Genomic DNA, 17,978 nt, shown 5'->3' on the forward strand with positions numbered 1-17,978 from the left:
AAATGTTTAGGATGTGCATGGCAGATCCAACATTTTGTTAAGCTTCCTGCAGAAGCTACTGATCATGAAATTTTAACTATACCACTATTCTGCCAAGCGAAAAAGGTTGGCATAAGCAAGGAAAAATTAAGAGGGGCAAGAGTCTCATTATAAGGGATCTTTTTTCAATGTCTTGAGAAGAACTTTTCACAGCATGAAGTTGTCAACCTCTCATCCTGGTTTGCAGGTTGAATGTCTCTGTTTACAGCATTGAACAGTTTGGTGAACTTGCCCTGTGGCTCAAACATCAGGCACAAGTCTTGTCACTTGAAAGTCACATCAAGTTATCTAGCTTCATTCTAGGGGAGCTTAGAAAAGGGTGGTTTCGTTCTCGCTCATTCCATGGGAGAAAAGTGGATTGGAGGAACCTAGAAGTGAAGCGGCATCATTGTCTGGGGTGAATACCTGGGGTTCATCATTTTGTGCTGAGATGATTAACAACATGGACACGCACACGTGGAGTGGGTTAAGGAGTGGAAAGCTTAATAAGCAGAAGAAAGGAGGGAGGAGAGCAGCTGTCCCAGCAAGAGAGAAGAGCTTTCTGAAAGGAAAGGCCTGCTTGTGGCAGAGGGCACTGGATTTTATAAGCAAGCTTGAGGCAGTGGAGTCTGATTTACATAGGGCCCACAGAGTTGATCAGGTGTGACATTTATATGGTGTGTGGTAGGGTTAGTTGCCCCACCCTAATCTTATTATGCAAATGGGCTTTCCACTTGGCCAGCGCTATCCGGTCTGCTCCTTGCTGCACATGTGGCTGGTGAAGAGAAGACGGAGCCACCATTTTGAACATGCTTATTCCACAACAGCTGGCAACAGGCTGCTTTTTGTAAGAAAAGAAAATGATTTGGGGGCTACTTTTCATTAAAAGAAAAACTTTACTGAGGACTCCTATATTCTCACTATCTGCCTAAGTAACTTCTTAACTCCTAATATGAGAAGAATTTAAGATCCAGTCTAGTCTACAGATAGATGATAAAAACTAAATAACAATGCATAGGGCCACCATCTAACAAGTACATTAGAGTTTTTCTTTAGAAACATACTTTTTCTCTCTACAGTCATCCCAACCTTTACTAAAGATGATGAGAGTAAGACTAATTCATTTGTAAAATAAGTTTAATTTTGTCAAATGTGACCTAATCATTTACATAAATGCAGCAAGAATAGTGATTGAACACATAGTAATCTCAAACTGGACCCTTAAATATCTCTTGAGACTAAAAAACCAAACCAAGGCAGGCTTCAGGTTTAGTCCGTAAGCAACTGAAATATCCCATCTCAGTCAAAACCTTCGTAATACAGCCAGTGTTTCCAATTCTGTTATAAAGAAGGCAGATTCCTATTGAATTTACGCAAACAAACATATTGCCATTTAAAAAATAAGAATAACCATGTAGTTTCTGAATTTTGATGGTATTAAATAGGGACAAAAAGTAAATTTTTCCACTTTTGTTTACAAAGGTATACTTTATCAAATAGCTGTAAACTATAGTTAGCTTAAAACAGGAAGTTTCCTTAAATCTGGAACTGAAACATTTAAGAAACGATGTTTCAAATAAAAGTCATAAAACCATTATCTTCATTAGTTATTTCACTTCATGTAATTTTTGTTCTGTGTAATTTTGGTTAGCAGCTTCATGAATGTAACAATTTCTTTATTAGCATTCTGGAAATGTTTGCTTGGCCTACTGAGTGCAGGGTTATCAGAAACTTGTAAGCAAGAGTAGTTACTGGAGTCTTTTCCAGGCATTTGAATGCAGTTACATTTAGAGAAGAAACAAAAGTGTAACTGTAGATGGCAAACACTTAGAATATGGTTTAAAAATCTGATGAATTTGAACTCTGCAGAGTTCATTATAATAATGACACAATAGACAAAGAAATTCCGTTATTTCTACTGCATATGACATTTTAAGATAACAACCAGAATTATGGTTGACAGCATCCAATCAGAGCCATCAGACTTCTATAAATTTTACATTGTCTTTAGAACATTCACATCAATAACATACTCATATAAATATAACTTGAAAAAGATTTAGCATCACTCTATTATTTGACAATGCTTCCCAGACAACCCAATGTACTAAATAAGCCTAATTCGTTTAATAACTCTTTCATAAGGTGAGAGACACATTCTTCAGAATTTCCTGTCGAGAAATTCCCAAAGTGAATTTGAAGCCAAAAAGACTTAATTTAGAACTTTGATACTGGGGAAGCCTGTCAAAGACGTCAAAAGGTTTAAAACATTTAATTAAAACAGAATCACATGTCATTGTGAAATAATATTCACTTAACTATACTGACAAAAAATTTCAAAAACAAATAGAGAAAATTACAAGGATGTAAGAAAAATAACTCTTTCAAAGCTCAGTTTTCCTCACCAATAAAAAACCTAATAAGACAACATAAAGCACAGGGAATTAAAGCATAAAATATTTGTTTCTTAGGCCCATCACCAAAAGGTTTAAAAAAACAAACAAAAATCTCCTGCAGTGTAATTGTGTCTCCTTATGGAAGTCTATTTAAATAACCTGGAAGTTGAACCCAATGAAAAGATATCAAAATTCACTAAGATACTAGAATTGTCTGAGGTTATGAGTACACTTCATATCATAGAAGTAAACAAGAAAACTAGCATCTTCAGCAGGGTAATATGTGGCTCTTACCAAAAGTAAAAGCATGCAAAATTGCCTCATTACATGGAACAATTCTGACACTTCAAGAAAAGCCAAGAGAACAGAAGCAAGTTATGAATCAAGTTATCCCAGAGGAAGACATTGCTCTTCTGGGTCTTCATGACATTTTTCAGCATCAGACCACTATGTTAGAGTAACAACTGGAAGGAAAAAAAGAAAAAAAAAAAGGGAGTAGGAGCTGACTGAAAAGGTAATGGAGAGGGTCACAACTTTAATAGTATGAAAAGATGTACCTTTGCAAGAAGAAAAGGAGGAAAAGCTAGAGGTAATGATGCATGACCTGCAAACTATGTGCAGTGAGATGCAGCAGAAAGTTGAACTTCTGAGACATGAATCTGAAAAGTTTTAAGAATAAACTCTATTTTGTGAAATTAAATTGGTGTTTTAATGAAGAACATAACAATTTTAATCTGAATTGGAAAAAAAAAGTGGAAACTGTAAAAGAAAAAAGATGCAGTTCAGAAAATCATTGAAAATTAAAAGAAAAAGGTTTTACAATTAAAAATAAAAACTTCCTGCAAATGTCACTGAGAGCAGATCACTACTCCAAGAAAATTGTTTTGCTTTAAACACATAGAACTACATTCTGGTTTTGTATCAGTGTATAATGTTCAATTTTAGAAAGAATTGTAAACAATTCTCTTCTAACTTAAGCCAAGTTCATTGCATACAAATTCATTTCATAAGATTCATCCTTTCCAATTTTTTTTATTTTCCTCAGACCTTTTACAACTTGATTAAGCCTTTGGTTTTCTCCTGTGTTTTCTTCTTTTTAAATTCTACTTAAGCACAAGCATTTATTTTTCTTATTTCCATTTCTCATTCTGACCACACGACAGTATTTTTCATATTATTCACTTTCTGCTTTTACCTAAAAACACTTCCTCATAACTTTGAGTTCCTCTCTCTCCTAATTACTGGCTTCCTTTGCCTTGTTATTACTTCTTTTAATACTTTAAGACAACCCTTAAATTAGACAAAATTATTCTTCCTTCCCAACCAAAATTTAAATATTTATCATGTTTATGTTTTTAATGAAAAACGTATCTTACTTCTTTGTACAACTGACATATAGAATTAGATATATTAATTAAAATGTTTAACTCTTTGTAGCTTTAATTTCTAGTTAAAGCCTTAGAAGCATTTTGAACTATTTGTTATATACCAACTTATATATTTGTCATATACCAGCTTATAAGTATACATCTTAAAACTTCTAGAAATGTGTGCTTTCTCACAGAACCAATTTCAATGTAAAACACAATATATTTTTAATAGAGTCAAATATGTCTTCTTATAAAATTTGAAAAGCCAAAATTAAACAAACATTTGATCAGAAATTAATGCTTATTATTTTATCCTATTTGAAAATAATCCACTTTATGAATATTACTTAATTTAAAATAACATAATTTTAACATCTGAAATTACCTGAAAAGTTCATTTACACACATTTATACCATTTATATTCACTGAACTTATTTGTTTTAAACAATTGCACCAGATTATTTATGAAAACTGAGATATCAGACAAAGCTAGGTCTCATTTCAAGTTAATTCTCTGTTAACTATTTTTGTAGCCTGTGAATATCAGGTGTTCATTACCCAAGTAAGAACCTAAAATATATGGGTATTTTGCCAGTAACTGGGAAAATACAGCTGTTTTTCTTAAACCCAATATTAGTCTTATTTTTCAAAGAGCTAACAAAAACATTTTTGCTATTAAGCTGAATTTATTTTATTTTATTTTATTTTATTCTATTCTATTTTGAGATGGAGTTTTGCTCTTTCACCCAGGCTGGAGTGAAGTGCCATGAGCTCAGCTCACTGCAACCTCCGCCTCCCAGGTTCAAGTGATTCTCAGCCTCCCCAGTAGCTGGGATTACAGGTGCCTGCCACCACACCCGGCTAATTCTTGTATTTTTAGTAGAGACAGGGTTTCACCATGTTGACCAGGCTGGTCTCGAACTCCTGACCTCAGGTGATCCATCCACCTCAGCTTCACAAAGTGCTAGGATTACAGGCATGAGCCATAGCACCTGGCCTAAGCTGGTTTTATAGTTTTATGACTTTAAAACATCTAACAGAGATAAACGTAATCCTGTCTAACCAGTAAACCCAGGCCAAAAAAAAAAAAAAATTTAAGCTGACTATTCTGAACCAAAGTTTTATTTTACCAACAAATTTAAAACCAGTTTATTTATCAAAGATTCATTTGAATCACATGCACTAAAAGGTATTTGGGTTAAATCTTTTTTTTTTTTTTTAACAGTTTTAAGTGTCATTTACATATCTTATCTCTAAGCCAACTTGAAAAGAATTCTTTAAGGGATTTCTAGCCAACTATGCCAGATTTTATGATGTATATACAACTTACAACATAACACATGTATATATGTCTAAACACACATAAACATACAAAGATCTTACAGCTTTCATTTAAAAATTTTAGTCATGAGACAGTAAAATAGTAATATAAACTTAATAGTTTTTAAGAGGACAATTGAATCCAAGTTAAGTTTCTGACACAACAGGAACTGTTCACATGACTAAATTTAAGATTTTCATTTGTCCTGATAGGTAATATTATAAAAGTTTTGCACCAAACTTTGGATAAAGCAGTTTCTTTAGCAATTTTTTAAAAAATAAATCTCGTTTACTTTCTTTTCCTTTTTTTTCAGTCTTAAATTAGACTAAGGATTAATTTCTTGGTCTTTATGTTTCATTGGAATACCATTAGAAAAATAATCTCCAAGCAGGCTTTGACCTATTTTTGTTTCAAGGACAATTGCAGCAGTGAGTTTCTATTCCAATATAAGCAAAAAAGTTAGTAGATTTAACAGAGGCAGAGATAAAAGTAGAAAACTAGCTTAAAAGACTACATGTTAGCCCTCTAGCTGCACTTTTTAAATTGATTTCTGAGAAAAACAGGCTCGGGAGGCTGAAATAATCTCCATAATGGCCATTCATTACACTTGGTGTAATTTTTCCATCGGTTTTTAAAAAAATGTTCATGAGAATGGGCCATACATTTTGAATGTATAGCAATCTGAGGGTTTGGCATGCCTTAGAATTTCTGAATCTCATTCAGTTTCTTATTAATCTCTGGAAAGCAACAGAAAATGCTAAAGCCCTGTCAAGGAATTGTAAGGATTTGGGCAAATCGTTTTGCTTTCACAAGTGTATGTGGCACAAGATTTCTTTTTTTATATATATACTTGACAGATAGCTTGTGCTCTAATTGTTTGACCTGTGACCAATTTTCCTTCATTGTATAGAATTTGTCTTGAAACTGACTGAGCTTCTAGAGGTGATCATGCCTGTTCATAACAGTTTATCTTGACATGGAAGACATTTTCTTTGAGATTCTTATTATTAAGGACCCTCACAGATGGTGGTGACTGCTGTAATGTCTTTCAATTTGCCACTCCACACCCACTGTTTAAAATACCTATTCCTGCTTTCAAAAGGTGTTCCTAAAGAAGAGGGAGAAAAACAAAATTGCTAAATCATTTGCAGACACATGTAACCAAACAAAAATGAAATAAATTTCTGTGCTCACAAAAATTTTAAGCCAGTGGTACAGATCAAACAAAATATTAAATCAAGTATGCAGAGAAAAACAAAAGTGAATTTACCAGAAAAAAAAAAAAAACATGCCTACAAATAATATAAGTTCTGCAGAAACCCAAGAACTTTCCAGAAAGACACCTGTCCTTCTATTAAAAAGAGCTCACCGGAGAAGACAGGCTCATAGTTCTAAGAAGGATGAAAGAGCTTCTACTCAAGGCAATCTGATAGCCCAGTGAAGTCCCAAGTAAAGTCAAAAGAACTTACTTAAAGGAGAAAGTCCAAGAATGTAAGAGGAGAATCACCAGGGCAGAAAAGGTGACACCTGAAGGCAGAGAGTGCAAAGGGTTCAGTTGATAATTGCACTTCCTTCGAGGAGCTGCCCAGTGGTTCCAGGTGAGCTTACTTGGGTCCCATTTCTTAACACCAGATTATGTTGATTTTAAGAATGGACAGACAGACATTCTTCAAAGATATTAAGTTTATCTGGCTGTTGGCACTACAACATGTAATAACAGAGCATAATAAACTATGGACATATTCAGGGGAGGAAAAAAATGACGAGGGTTTTTGAAAGTAAAATAAGGAGGTTACGTAAGTTATTTTGAGATAATAATCCTTGGCTACAAGGATCAGTAACAAAGCTGGCATCTGTCCAAGGTTGGGCAGGCAGTTGCTAGGCAGATGTCCTCACATAAGTATATATATATATTTGTGTATAAGGCTGTGGTTTTGGCAGTCTTTGGTGACTATTCCTGTTATTAGACAATTGTGCATAAGAACCCTCCCTTCATATTTCCCCACCTTATTTTGTCAGGGTTTGACACAAGTAATTCCATTTTGATTCTGATAGCTTTCACAAAGCATTTTCTCCAAGACCGGGAGCAAGATAAGCATGGTCTGGATGACTACACCTAACTAACATTGTAAGGAAGCCATAGCTCTTTGCCCTAAAGCAAGAAAAAGAAATACAAATAGTGCAGAAAGGAAGAAATGCCACAGTCGCTATTCACATATGACATCAGTATGTAGGTAGAAGATGCAAAAGCAGCTCCATATAAGCTATTATAATTAATAAGTAAATTTAGCAAGGTTACTAGATACAAGTGTTTCATAATTTTAAAAATAGTTTTTTTATATAGTAGCAACAAACATCTGACATTAGTTTTTTAAATCATATCATTTATAATATGAATACAGAAAATAGGAAGACTCATGAAAGATGTAAAGACCTTTGTATAGAAAAGTGCAAATAATTAAGTGAATTTAAAAATATACAAAAAAAGGCTATAGATTAGAGCATTAATGCTGTCAATTATCTGATAATTGATTTATAGATTTAATGTATCCTCATCAAAATCCCAACAGGTTTCATGTTAAGAAAATTTCACAAGTTTATTCTAAAATGTATACATAAATGCAAAGGGATACAAATAGCCAAAGTCTTACTGAGAAAAAAAATGGGGAGACATATTTCAATATCAGATTTTAAGACATAATCTAAAGCTATAGTATTTAAGAATGTAGTGGTCGGGCATGGTGGCTCACGCCTGTTATCCCAGCACTTTGGGAGGCTGAAGCAGGTGGATCACCTGATGTCAGGAGTTCAAAACCAGCCTGGCCAAATTGGCAAAACCCTGTCTCTACTAAAAATACAAAAATTAGCTGGGTGTGGTGGCAGTCACTTGTAATCCCAGCTACCGGGAGGCTGAGGCAGGAGAATCATTTGAACCCGGGAGGCGGAGGTTGCATTGAGCCTCGATGGTATAAGACAGTGCCATTGCACTCCAGCCTGGGCAACAGAGTGAGACTCCATCTCAGAAAACAACAAAACAAGAATTTATTGCTGGTGCAAGATCAGACAAATAGGCAAATGAAACAGAACAGAAACATCACAAACAGATCCGCACATATACAGTCACTTGACTTATGATGGGCTAATATTACAGTACAGTGAAAAAAGTTTACTTTTAAATAAATTGATCCTGGATCAATCATATATCTGAATTAGATTTAAACAGCATTTTAAACCCTTGTCTTACATTATAGACACAAATGAAAATAAGTAGAATTAAACAGTATTTATACAAGAAAGAATATATAAAATTTTTCAGAAAGTTATTGCTGCGCTTTACAATTATTTATAAAAGTACCATATATTATGTCAATGTAAATTGACTAATTGAATGATGCTATCTGATTTGACATCCTATAACTTTATATTAGGTGAATAGAAATGTTAAGCTCTAAATTCTCCTTCTCTTAAAAATTCTTTCTGGAATCTAGTTTCAAATGTAACATGTAAAACTGCTCAGTTAGTCCAGCTCACTGATTTTCAAGCCTTCGTATTTCACCAGTAACACTCTTTAGAACATTAATTTGATAAAGGGCTGCTACCATACTACCATTTCATTGTTCATGTGGTTAATTTTTGGTATAATGATTATACTAGATCTGCATGTACTTTCTATCTGCTGACCTGCTCAAGAACATTTTAAAATTATTATGACAATAAATCTGCTGTTTCTCAAGAAAGAGAAAAAAATTTAAATGGCATTTCCTCTCTCTCTTTCCCTTAGGCCACTTCGGACATTGATGTAGTTCAAGTAAAGACAATATTTGGTGGTGTTCTTTTTTGTTCATGGTTTTTAAATTGTTTTCTTCAGTCGCCATTAAGTTTTAATGTAATGTTCATTTTACATTAGTAGTAATAGAGACAAACGGCAAAGTTTACACATTTGTTTCCTTCCTGGAGGCAATTAGAGAATTTAAATACATAACTGATGCCCAAGATGCCTTTGTCTCAACCACTATCTTATCTGCTTTTGATTGGGAAACCTTGTATGAGGAACGTGACCTCAAAATAATTTGGATTATAAAATATACATTTCATGATTATTGTAAGGCTATGAACAAGAAAGGGTGAACTGAGTGCAACATACCCAGGCCTTCTTGTAAGAAAGTAAGAATTGACACAAGAGGCAACGGTTGATATGGGCCAAGCACTGTGATGGCAGCTGGAAGGCCCATTTTGGTGACAGTTTTATTATCTAGCTTGGATAAGCCACTTTTGCTTCTCAAAGATTTAGTTCCTTGTTTTCTGCACAAAGAGATTGGATAAAGTGATCTCTAAAGTGTCTCACTTGTAATAGAAATAGAGATTCAGAAAGCTACACCAGTTGTAACTGCCATTCCTGTTTTCTACTTAACTGTTCCAAGTATGTGCAGTCAAATTTTATAATCTATTAGATTTTCGTAGCAACTATCATGGTATTATTTGCATTTATTCCCAAAGACATTTACTATTATCACTCTGTAATGCAGACATGAAAATCACACTCATTTATTCAACTGCTATTTAAATATTACAATTGTGGTCTTGCATCACAGATAGAAATCAAGCTGCTTGTGGTTCCCTTCAAATCATCTTTTTTTTCCCTAAAGAAGCTAAGATAGAGAAATGCATTCTGCCATTCACCAGTAGTTAAGTACAGAAATACAGTTCCAAATAATGGAATTTACTGGGGGAATAAGTGATCCAGAACTAGGAAAATTAGATTTGCAAATGATATTCTAATGAATATTTTCCACAAAGGCAAAAGAGAATAGTCAAAAAGTCATGGAAGTAGTTCAGACACTGTGCGAAGACATGAAAAAAAAATTATCATCTTTTTCAGTATTCTAAGATAATTAAAAATGTAACCATAAGAGACCAGAAACATTCAAGGACAAACTTAGTTACCTAGAAAAACTGAATGATAATCAAATAAATTAGGATGCCCTATCTCCCTCACATTCTACGGGAGAGGAGGAAATATTCCACTTTAATAAGAATATCAAAGTGGGAGGGATGGAGAGGGAGGAAGATAGAGAAATATGCTTCCAATTACAGTAAAGAGAAAGGGAGGGAGGCTGTTGGAAGAGTAAGAACAAGCAAATGAATGTGTTTATGTCTATATTGGCAATGGAAAAATGTTGGAAAATAGAGGCATTTGATATTCAGGTCCTTCATGCAAGCCCTCATGTCTCTCTGACTACAGAAAACAGAATAAATAGTATTTACTTTGGCTCTGATCATATGAGTTAAACTGTGCTTATGTCTCGCTCATTCGAATCTTCAATAAAATCAAAAGATTGAATATGGAAGAATAAAAACAAAGTAAAAATTTAGAATCACATGTAAATGCTAATTGTCAAGAACATTCTTGCCATTTTTGGAAAGCAGTGTCTCATTGAAGCAACAGGAAATTGCCATGAAATGACTTTTGCTTTCACCTGATGTTATCAAAAGAAAGAGACTATTCAATCAGTCCAAACAGTGATAGTTAACATCATACTGCAAAAACTGTTCAGGCAATGAAATGAAGGCAATAAAAGAGAACAAAGAATGCCTAAGCAATTTGATGCTTTAAACAATGATAAGCTCTATGTTAGGTAAAAAGCAATGTTGGAGGAACCAGATTACTTTTGTCTTGAATTATTTTAGGCTTAAATACATCTGATTGCCTAAGAGTACAAAGGATGGATTGCTTGCCCATGATGTATTATGTAATGAGTCACGGCATTAATTCCACTGGGAATTTTAATTTGCAGATTCATTTTTATCTGTTCAGAAAATGACAACTGCTTTTTCGGAAGTGTAATTAATAAACTTTCTAAACCTAGCATTATTCTAAGTTTCCTGTTTATCTTCCACTTCATTTTTACTTTCGGAAAAAAAAATATTTGGGGGGTGGTGTGATCTTAAATGTCAGCTTTTAGTATTTGTCACATTCTGAAATAGCATGATAAAAGATACGTTACAATGAAGCACATAGTATATGGGCTTTAGCTTCCAGCAATGCAAAGACCAAATAATCTATTGTACCACATTTTAACTGTTTATTACTGAGCTTATGGAAGTAATGCAATCCTTCAGGAAACCCAAAAACTGGAACTATAAGCTAAAGCAAGAGCAATAAATCATAAACTCACATGGAAGGAGTCCTGAGGATAAAATCCTACATTAGCACTTCAGGTAAGTGGTACCTACTAACCAGCTTAATCAGGTAAGGTAATAAGCTGGTTAGTAGGTACCATGAAATAAAGACTGAAGACATGCAAAATTAGTAATATTCTGCTCAAAAATGAACAAAAATGTTCATTGAAGAAAAGTGTCCTGAATTTAGGTTTCAAGATATTCCAGAATTTAGGGTAAGCACAAAACCCAACACCAAAAATACACACACAAGGAAGCAAACCACCATGAGTGAAAGCCAGCAAAACAATATTCTTTGAGTTATCTGTACTGTAGACTGGATGTTGTCCAATTACCCATCTTGCCATTTTTTTTTTACTATGTTCGTTATAGCTATTTAAATATCTGTATCTGCTAATTCTTAATAACTGGGTCATTTTTGCATCTGCTTCTATTGTCTGTTGTTTCCTTAGTCCTGTTTCATATTTCTTTGATTGAATGTCGAAAGTTGTATGGAAAAGATTATGGAGCATCTAGATGAAGTATGCACCCCCAGAATGATTCACCTCTTGGTAACAAATAGAGCAGTGCTTTGTGTTTCTCAATCCCAGACAACCTCCCACCCATCCCAACCACCTGCACACAAAATGCCAGCTTATAGAGCTCACTAAGCTTAAAGTCATGCAATCCTTCAGGAAAAGCATTTGGCAATGTTTGCAGACATTTTTAGATATAACAATAGAGAGGTCCTAAAACTGTGTTTACAAAATTATGAAAGTAAGAAAACTCTGACATGGTTGAGTTCATCTTGCTTCTAGCCTCAAGGGTGGCTGTCTTCACACATTTTTGGGCATAAGCAAAGTTAACTTAGGGAGAAATTTAGTTTATAGTGTAAATGATCATAGCCCTTCCCAAAAACTAGACTGCCCTTGTAAAACGAATGAAAGGCCACCAGGTTAGGAGGATAAGAGGGGCCTGAATTCTGCTAAGATGCAAACATGATAATTACCAGCCATTATTTCAGAGGTCATAAGATTTGCAACTTCTCCATTTCTCCTGCAGATATCATGACTATTGTAGAACCTAAGATTGGCGTTTTGAGATGTCTTTTCAGGATTTTGCATTTCTGAAAACTGGATGGCCCCACCAGTGTTTGCCAACCAGTCCTAACTCCTGTGGCCCCTACCCAGGAACCAACTTGAGCAAGAGAACAGCTTTAGCTCCCTGCGATTTCATCTCAGCAATCAGAACTTTCCACTCCTTGGGCCCCTATCCACCAAACTATCTTTGGAAAAAAACCCTAACCTCTGAACCTTCGAGGAGTTTCATTTGAGTTATAACTGTCTCCCACGTGGTGTGGCTGTCCTCATCATTAAATTCTTTCTTTACTGCAATGCTATGGTCTCCATGAATGGACTTTGTCCAGTGGGCAGGAAAAACCAATAAGGTGGTTACAGTGTTACTAGCACCTAAAGGGCAGAGGTCAAGAATTCTCCTAAACATCCTACAATGCACAGAACAGTCTCCACAGCAAATAATTATTTGGTCTCAAATGTTAGTAGTGCTGCTATTGAGGAACCCAGAAATAAATGAGGGCTGATAACCCAGACAGTGACTGAGCTCATCTGAGGCTGAGTTGCATTTATCTCTGGTTTACCCTCCCCTTCCCTAGAGGTCCAAACACATTGGCATCTGCACTCCTACACACACACACACACACACACACACACACACACACACATGTATACACGCACACGTATGCACATATATATGGCTACTTAAAAATTACCTCATCAAAATTTACTTTTCATCTTTTAAGACTTATTTTCACCTCCTCTAAGAAACACCTGTCACTCCCTCAACCTCTGTAATCAATCACCACTCTAAGGCCTGATTAGAAGTCACTATAATGTTTAAGATAGAAATTTGGTAGTGCTGTAATCCAACAAATATTGATGGATCTAAAATGGTGTCAAAGTTCGTTTGATATATGCATATCTTTTATTAAAGTTTTTGACTTGTTTATTAGTATTAATTTTTTAAAGCTGACTTTCAATAGATGGTGGTGAGGGAGATGCTCTGCTACTTAGGAAACCCCAACCCACAAGCAGGTTGTGAATTGTTTAGCACCAAGTTCCTCATATTTTTTAATTTAAGCTGCTCATTTGCATCTTTCATTCAATGCTTGTGACAGGTCATTAGCACTTTTATGACATTACCTGAGACTCCCATCCGCTATACATTTTTTAAATTTATTACCCCAATTTAAAAAATAACTTCCCTAATTCCCCATCCAAAATTTTAATATAAACTATATAAGACAGATATGCACATACATGCATACACATACCTGTATATGCCCTAAAATCACTAGGTATCTTTTACATTTAGATTATAATTTAACTGATTTTAAAAATATTAAAGCAATCATAATATTAAAGCAATACATGATCACTTTAATTTTTTTAAATACACAAGTAGAAGGCAGAACATTCCTTATTAAACATAGCTTTAGAAACACTATTAATGTTTCAATTGATTTTTCTTCTAGTATCTTAACTACATCTATTTTTCCAGATATGAATAAAAAATGCAATATTATTTCACCTAAAATTATAACAAATATTTTATTTAGAGACACTTTGACATTTATTTTAATTAAGATCATTCTCCCAGTAGCCTTTTTCATGACTTAAATTGCAGTTGGACTTCACCTGAAAATATGGTATTATTTCTTAAAAGTAGTATATATATCTGGTACCAGACAAAGTACACATTTGAATTCTTTCTGCTGACAGAATTTCAAAGGTTGATTAATTTACTTTAAGCTTAAGACTCTGGTACACTATCTGGTTAAGTAAAACAATGCTATTTGACTAAAAATGAGCCTGAATATATATTTAAGATGTATTTTATTGATAAAAAGGGAAATAAGTGAATGAGGAGGATGCAAAAATAGATGATGTAGACTTGGAGCTGCAATTGATGTATTACATACTCTTGAAAGACATGTTTGATAAAGGTGAAGATTAGTTATCCATAAATGAAATAACAGATAACTAATTGGCCATTCTTTCCTAGTGGATAGAGAATGCAGATGTAGTCACTTAAATCAGTAAGTAGACCATTTTCAGGTTAAAAACATCCATCTTTCTACAGAAGTCTTTAAAAATTGCTCTGAACTCTCTCAAATGGGCTTCTTTGTCTTGGGTGCTACTCAAGAGATAAGAAGAGCTGTAAGGGTAGGGGATCCTAGTTCTGTCTGCTTCATTCAGGACTGCTGTGATGTTAGATTATTAAAGAGAGGTCATTTGCTCCTTGCTTTACTACTTGTAGAGACAATCATTAATAGTCATCCACGTGTGCAGCGTTCTAGGTATTGTACAGAACATGTAGAGTGTTCTAAATGTAAATCAATAGAGTCTATGAATACCGATGACCCCATGGGTGTGTGTGTGTGTGGGGAATATTATCCTCCAATATGAAGTCCAGTTTCAACAAGAAGAAAGCCAATCTGAAAACATTTTGTAACTTTAAAAAACAAAATCAATGTGCAGAAATCACAGGCATTCCTACACACCAATAACAGACTAACAGAGAGACAAATCATGAGCGAATTGCCAGTCAATTCACAACTGCTACAAGGAGAATAAAATACGTAGGAATACAACCAACAAAGGATGTCAAGGACCTCTTCAAGGAGAACTACAAACCACTGCTCAAGGAAATAGGAGAGGACACAAACAAATGGAGAAATATCCCATGCTTATGGATAGGAAGAATCAATATCATGAAAATAGCCATACTGTCCAAAGTAATTTATAGACTCAACGCTATCCCCATCAAGCTACCAACGACCTTCTTCACAGAACTGGAAAAAACCACTTTAAACTTCATATGGAACCAAAAGAGAGCCCGCATAGCCAAGTCAATCCTAAGCAAAAAGACCAAAGCCGGAGACATCACGCTACCTGACTTCAAGCTGCTGCACCAGGGGAGATGACGCTCCGCAATGGCACCTTCCTGACGCTGCTGCTCTTCCGCCTGTGCGCCTTCCTCTTGCTGTCCTGGTACGTGGAGCTCAGCGGCCGGGAAGGCGACGTCGTGGACGTTTACCAGCAGGAGCTCCTGGCGCTGCAGGATCAGTTGCACGCAGCTAAGCAGGAGAGCCTCAAGCGCTCCAAGGAGCTCAACCTGGTGCTGGATGAGATCAAGAGCGCCGTTTCGGAGAGGCAGGTGCTGCGAGAGGGAGAGGGCAATCGCACCTGGGGCCGCCTAACAGAGGATCCCTCCGAACGGCTCGCACCAGTAGGTGCTACACCTGCCCACTGTCCTCCAGCACCTACCACACCTGCTGGCCAAGGATAGCAGTCTGCAGCCCGCGGTGCGCGTGGGCCAGGGCCGCACCGGAGTGTCGGTGGTGAAGGGCATCCCGAGCCTGCAGTGCGAGGTGCTGACTGACACTCTGCACTGGCTCATCTCTGAGCTCAGCCCACAGGAGAAGGAAGACTCAGTCATGGTGGTGCTGATTGCTGAGACTGACCCGCGGTACACTTCGGCAGTGACAGAGAACATCAGGGCCTTGCTCCCCACCAAGATCCATTCCGGGCTCCTGGAGGTCATCTCATCCTCTTCCCACGTGTACCCTGACTTCTCCCTCCTCCGGGAGTACTTTGAGGACCCCAAGGAGAGAGTCAGGTGGAGGACCAAACAGAACCTCCATTACTGCTTCCTCGTGATGTACGTGCAGCCCAAAAGCATCTACTACGTGCAGCTGGAGGACTACATTGCGGCCAAGCCCAATTACCTGAACACCATGAAGAACTTCGCACTGCAGCAGCCTTCGGAGGACTGGATGATCCTGGAGTTCTCCCAGCTGGGCTTCATTGGGAAGATGTTCAAGTCGTAAGACCAGAGCTTGATTATAGAGTTCTTCCTCATGTTATACCAAGACAAGCCCACCGACTGGCTCCTGGGCCATATTCTGTGGGTGAAAGTCTGCAACCCCGAGAAGGATGCGAAGCACTGTGACCGGCAGAAAGCCAGCCTGCGGATCCGCCTCAAGCCGTCCCTCTTCCAGCACGTGGGTACTCACTCCTCACTGGCTGGCAAGATCCAGAAACTGAAGGACAAGGGCTTTGGAAAGCGGGCACTGCGGAAGGAGCATGTGAACCCACCAGCAGAGGTGAGCACAAGCCTGGAGACACCAGCACTTCACCCTGTAGAAAGCCTGCCTGTGCGAGGACTTCTTCTGGGCCTTCGCCCCGCCTCGGGGCACTTCATCCGCTTCCGCTTCTTCCAGCCCTTGTGACTGGAGCGGTTTTCCTTCCACAGTGGAAACATTGAGCACCCAGAGGACAAGCTCTTCAACACGCCTGTGGAGGTGCTGCCCTTTGATAACCCTCAGCTGGACAAGGAGGCCCTGCAGGAGGTCCGCGCCCCCACCCTCCGGTGCCCTCGGAGCCCCGACGGCTACCTCCAGATCGGCTCCTTCTACAAGGGAGTGGCAGAGGGGGAGGTGGACTCAGCCTTTGGCCCTCTGAAAGCTCTGTGCCTCTCCAATGTCACGGTGACGGGCTTCCTCCACTGCCTGGGGGCCATCAAGGAAAACAAGCGCCTCCTCCTCAGCTTTTTCACCTTCCTGTTGGTCATCCTCCTAGCACAGCTGATCTTACTCATCCTCTTCTTTGTCTACCCACATGGACAAGGTGAACGAGAACGCCGAGGAGGACCCGAAGGAAGGCCTGCTGCTGTACCACAACGAGAACAACACGGGGCTGAAGAACGCCTGGAATATCATCCAGGCCGAGATGCGAGGCTGCGGTGTCACCGACTACACTGACTGGTACCCAGTGCTGGGGGAGAACACGGGCCCTGACCACTGCTGCACGGAGAACTCCCAGGGTGGGGGTGCCACGCCACCACTCCTGTGTGGAGAACGGGCTGCTATCGGAAGGTGAAGATGTGGTTCCATGACAATAAGCACGTGCTGGGCACGGTGGGGATGTGCATCCTCATCATGCGGATCCTGGCCATGGCCTTCTCCATGACTCTCTTCCAGCACATCCACCGGACTGGTAAAAAGTACGGCGCATGAGCGGGCTGGCCGGGAGTGCCCGCGCCACCCTGCTGCCCTGTGGAGGGAAGAGGATTGAGCTCAGCCTGCCCCACCCCACCTACCCTGCCTCAGCCTCAGACTTCTCAGTGGGTGGAGTGCCAGGGAGGAGGAGGCACACGGAGATCTGGGGCTTGGAGCACCTGGATTCCTGCATCTGCATCTGCCTATTTGCCAAAGACGACAGGGTGGGCTGGGGTGCACTCAGGAGGAAACCACCCCGGCACTGATGGGCTTCTGCCCCTGCCCTTCCTCACACTGACACTTTGTCCCCACATGGGGTGGGGAGCAGAGTGCCCCCTCCATGGAGATATTGTCCCAGTGGGGGCTGCTGCATCCGTGGTCACCATGGGGCACTTGGCGGGGTGGGGGTCTATCGGCCTCTGGCCAAGGCCCCTGGAGCATCTCGCCCAGGCTTTTTACACCTTACAATGTAACTTTTTAATTTTATTTTACTCTACGATTATTCAGGAATATTATCTCTGATAAGTTTAGGGTTAGATTTCTGATTTGTAACTTTAAAAAAAAAAAAATCCCCTGTGTGCGTGATTCTGAGCAAGATCTTCCTGAAAAAGGCCGACTAAGCTGAGGGCCTATG

General features: G+C 38.2%; 1 protein-coding gene and 1 pseudogene across 2 annotated transcripts in view; one reads left to right on the top strand and one right to left on the bottom strand.

The window, feature by feature from the left end:
* ITGBL1 (integrin subunit beta like 1) overlaps positions 1-17,978 on the bottom strand; it is a 260,806-nt gene that overhangs the window by 46,469 nt on the left and 196,359 nt on the right. The window lies entirely within an intron of this gene.
* On the top strand, positions 15,265-17,964 carry LOC101035266 (alpha-1,3-mannosyl-glycoprotein 4-beta-N-acetylglucosaminyltransferase B-like; annotated as a pseudogene).

The sequence above is a fragment of the Saimiri boliviensis genome, chromosome 16 (genome assembly GCF_048565385.1).
Source record: "Saimiri boliviensis isolate mSaiBol1 chromosome 16, mSaiBol1.pri, whole genome shotgun sequence".
Taxonomy (NCBI): Eukaryota; Metazoa; Chordata; class Mammalia; order Primates; family Cebidae; genus Saimiri; species Saimiri boliviensis.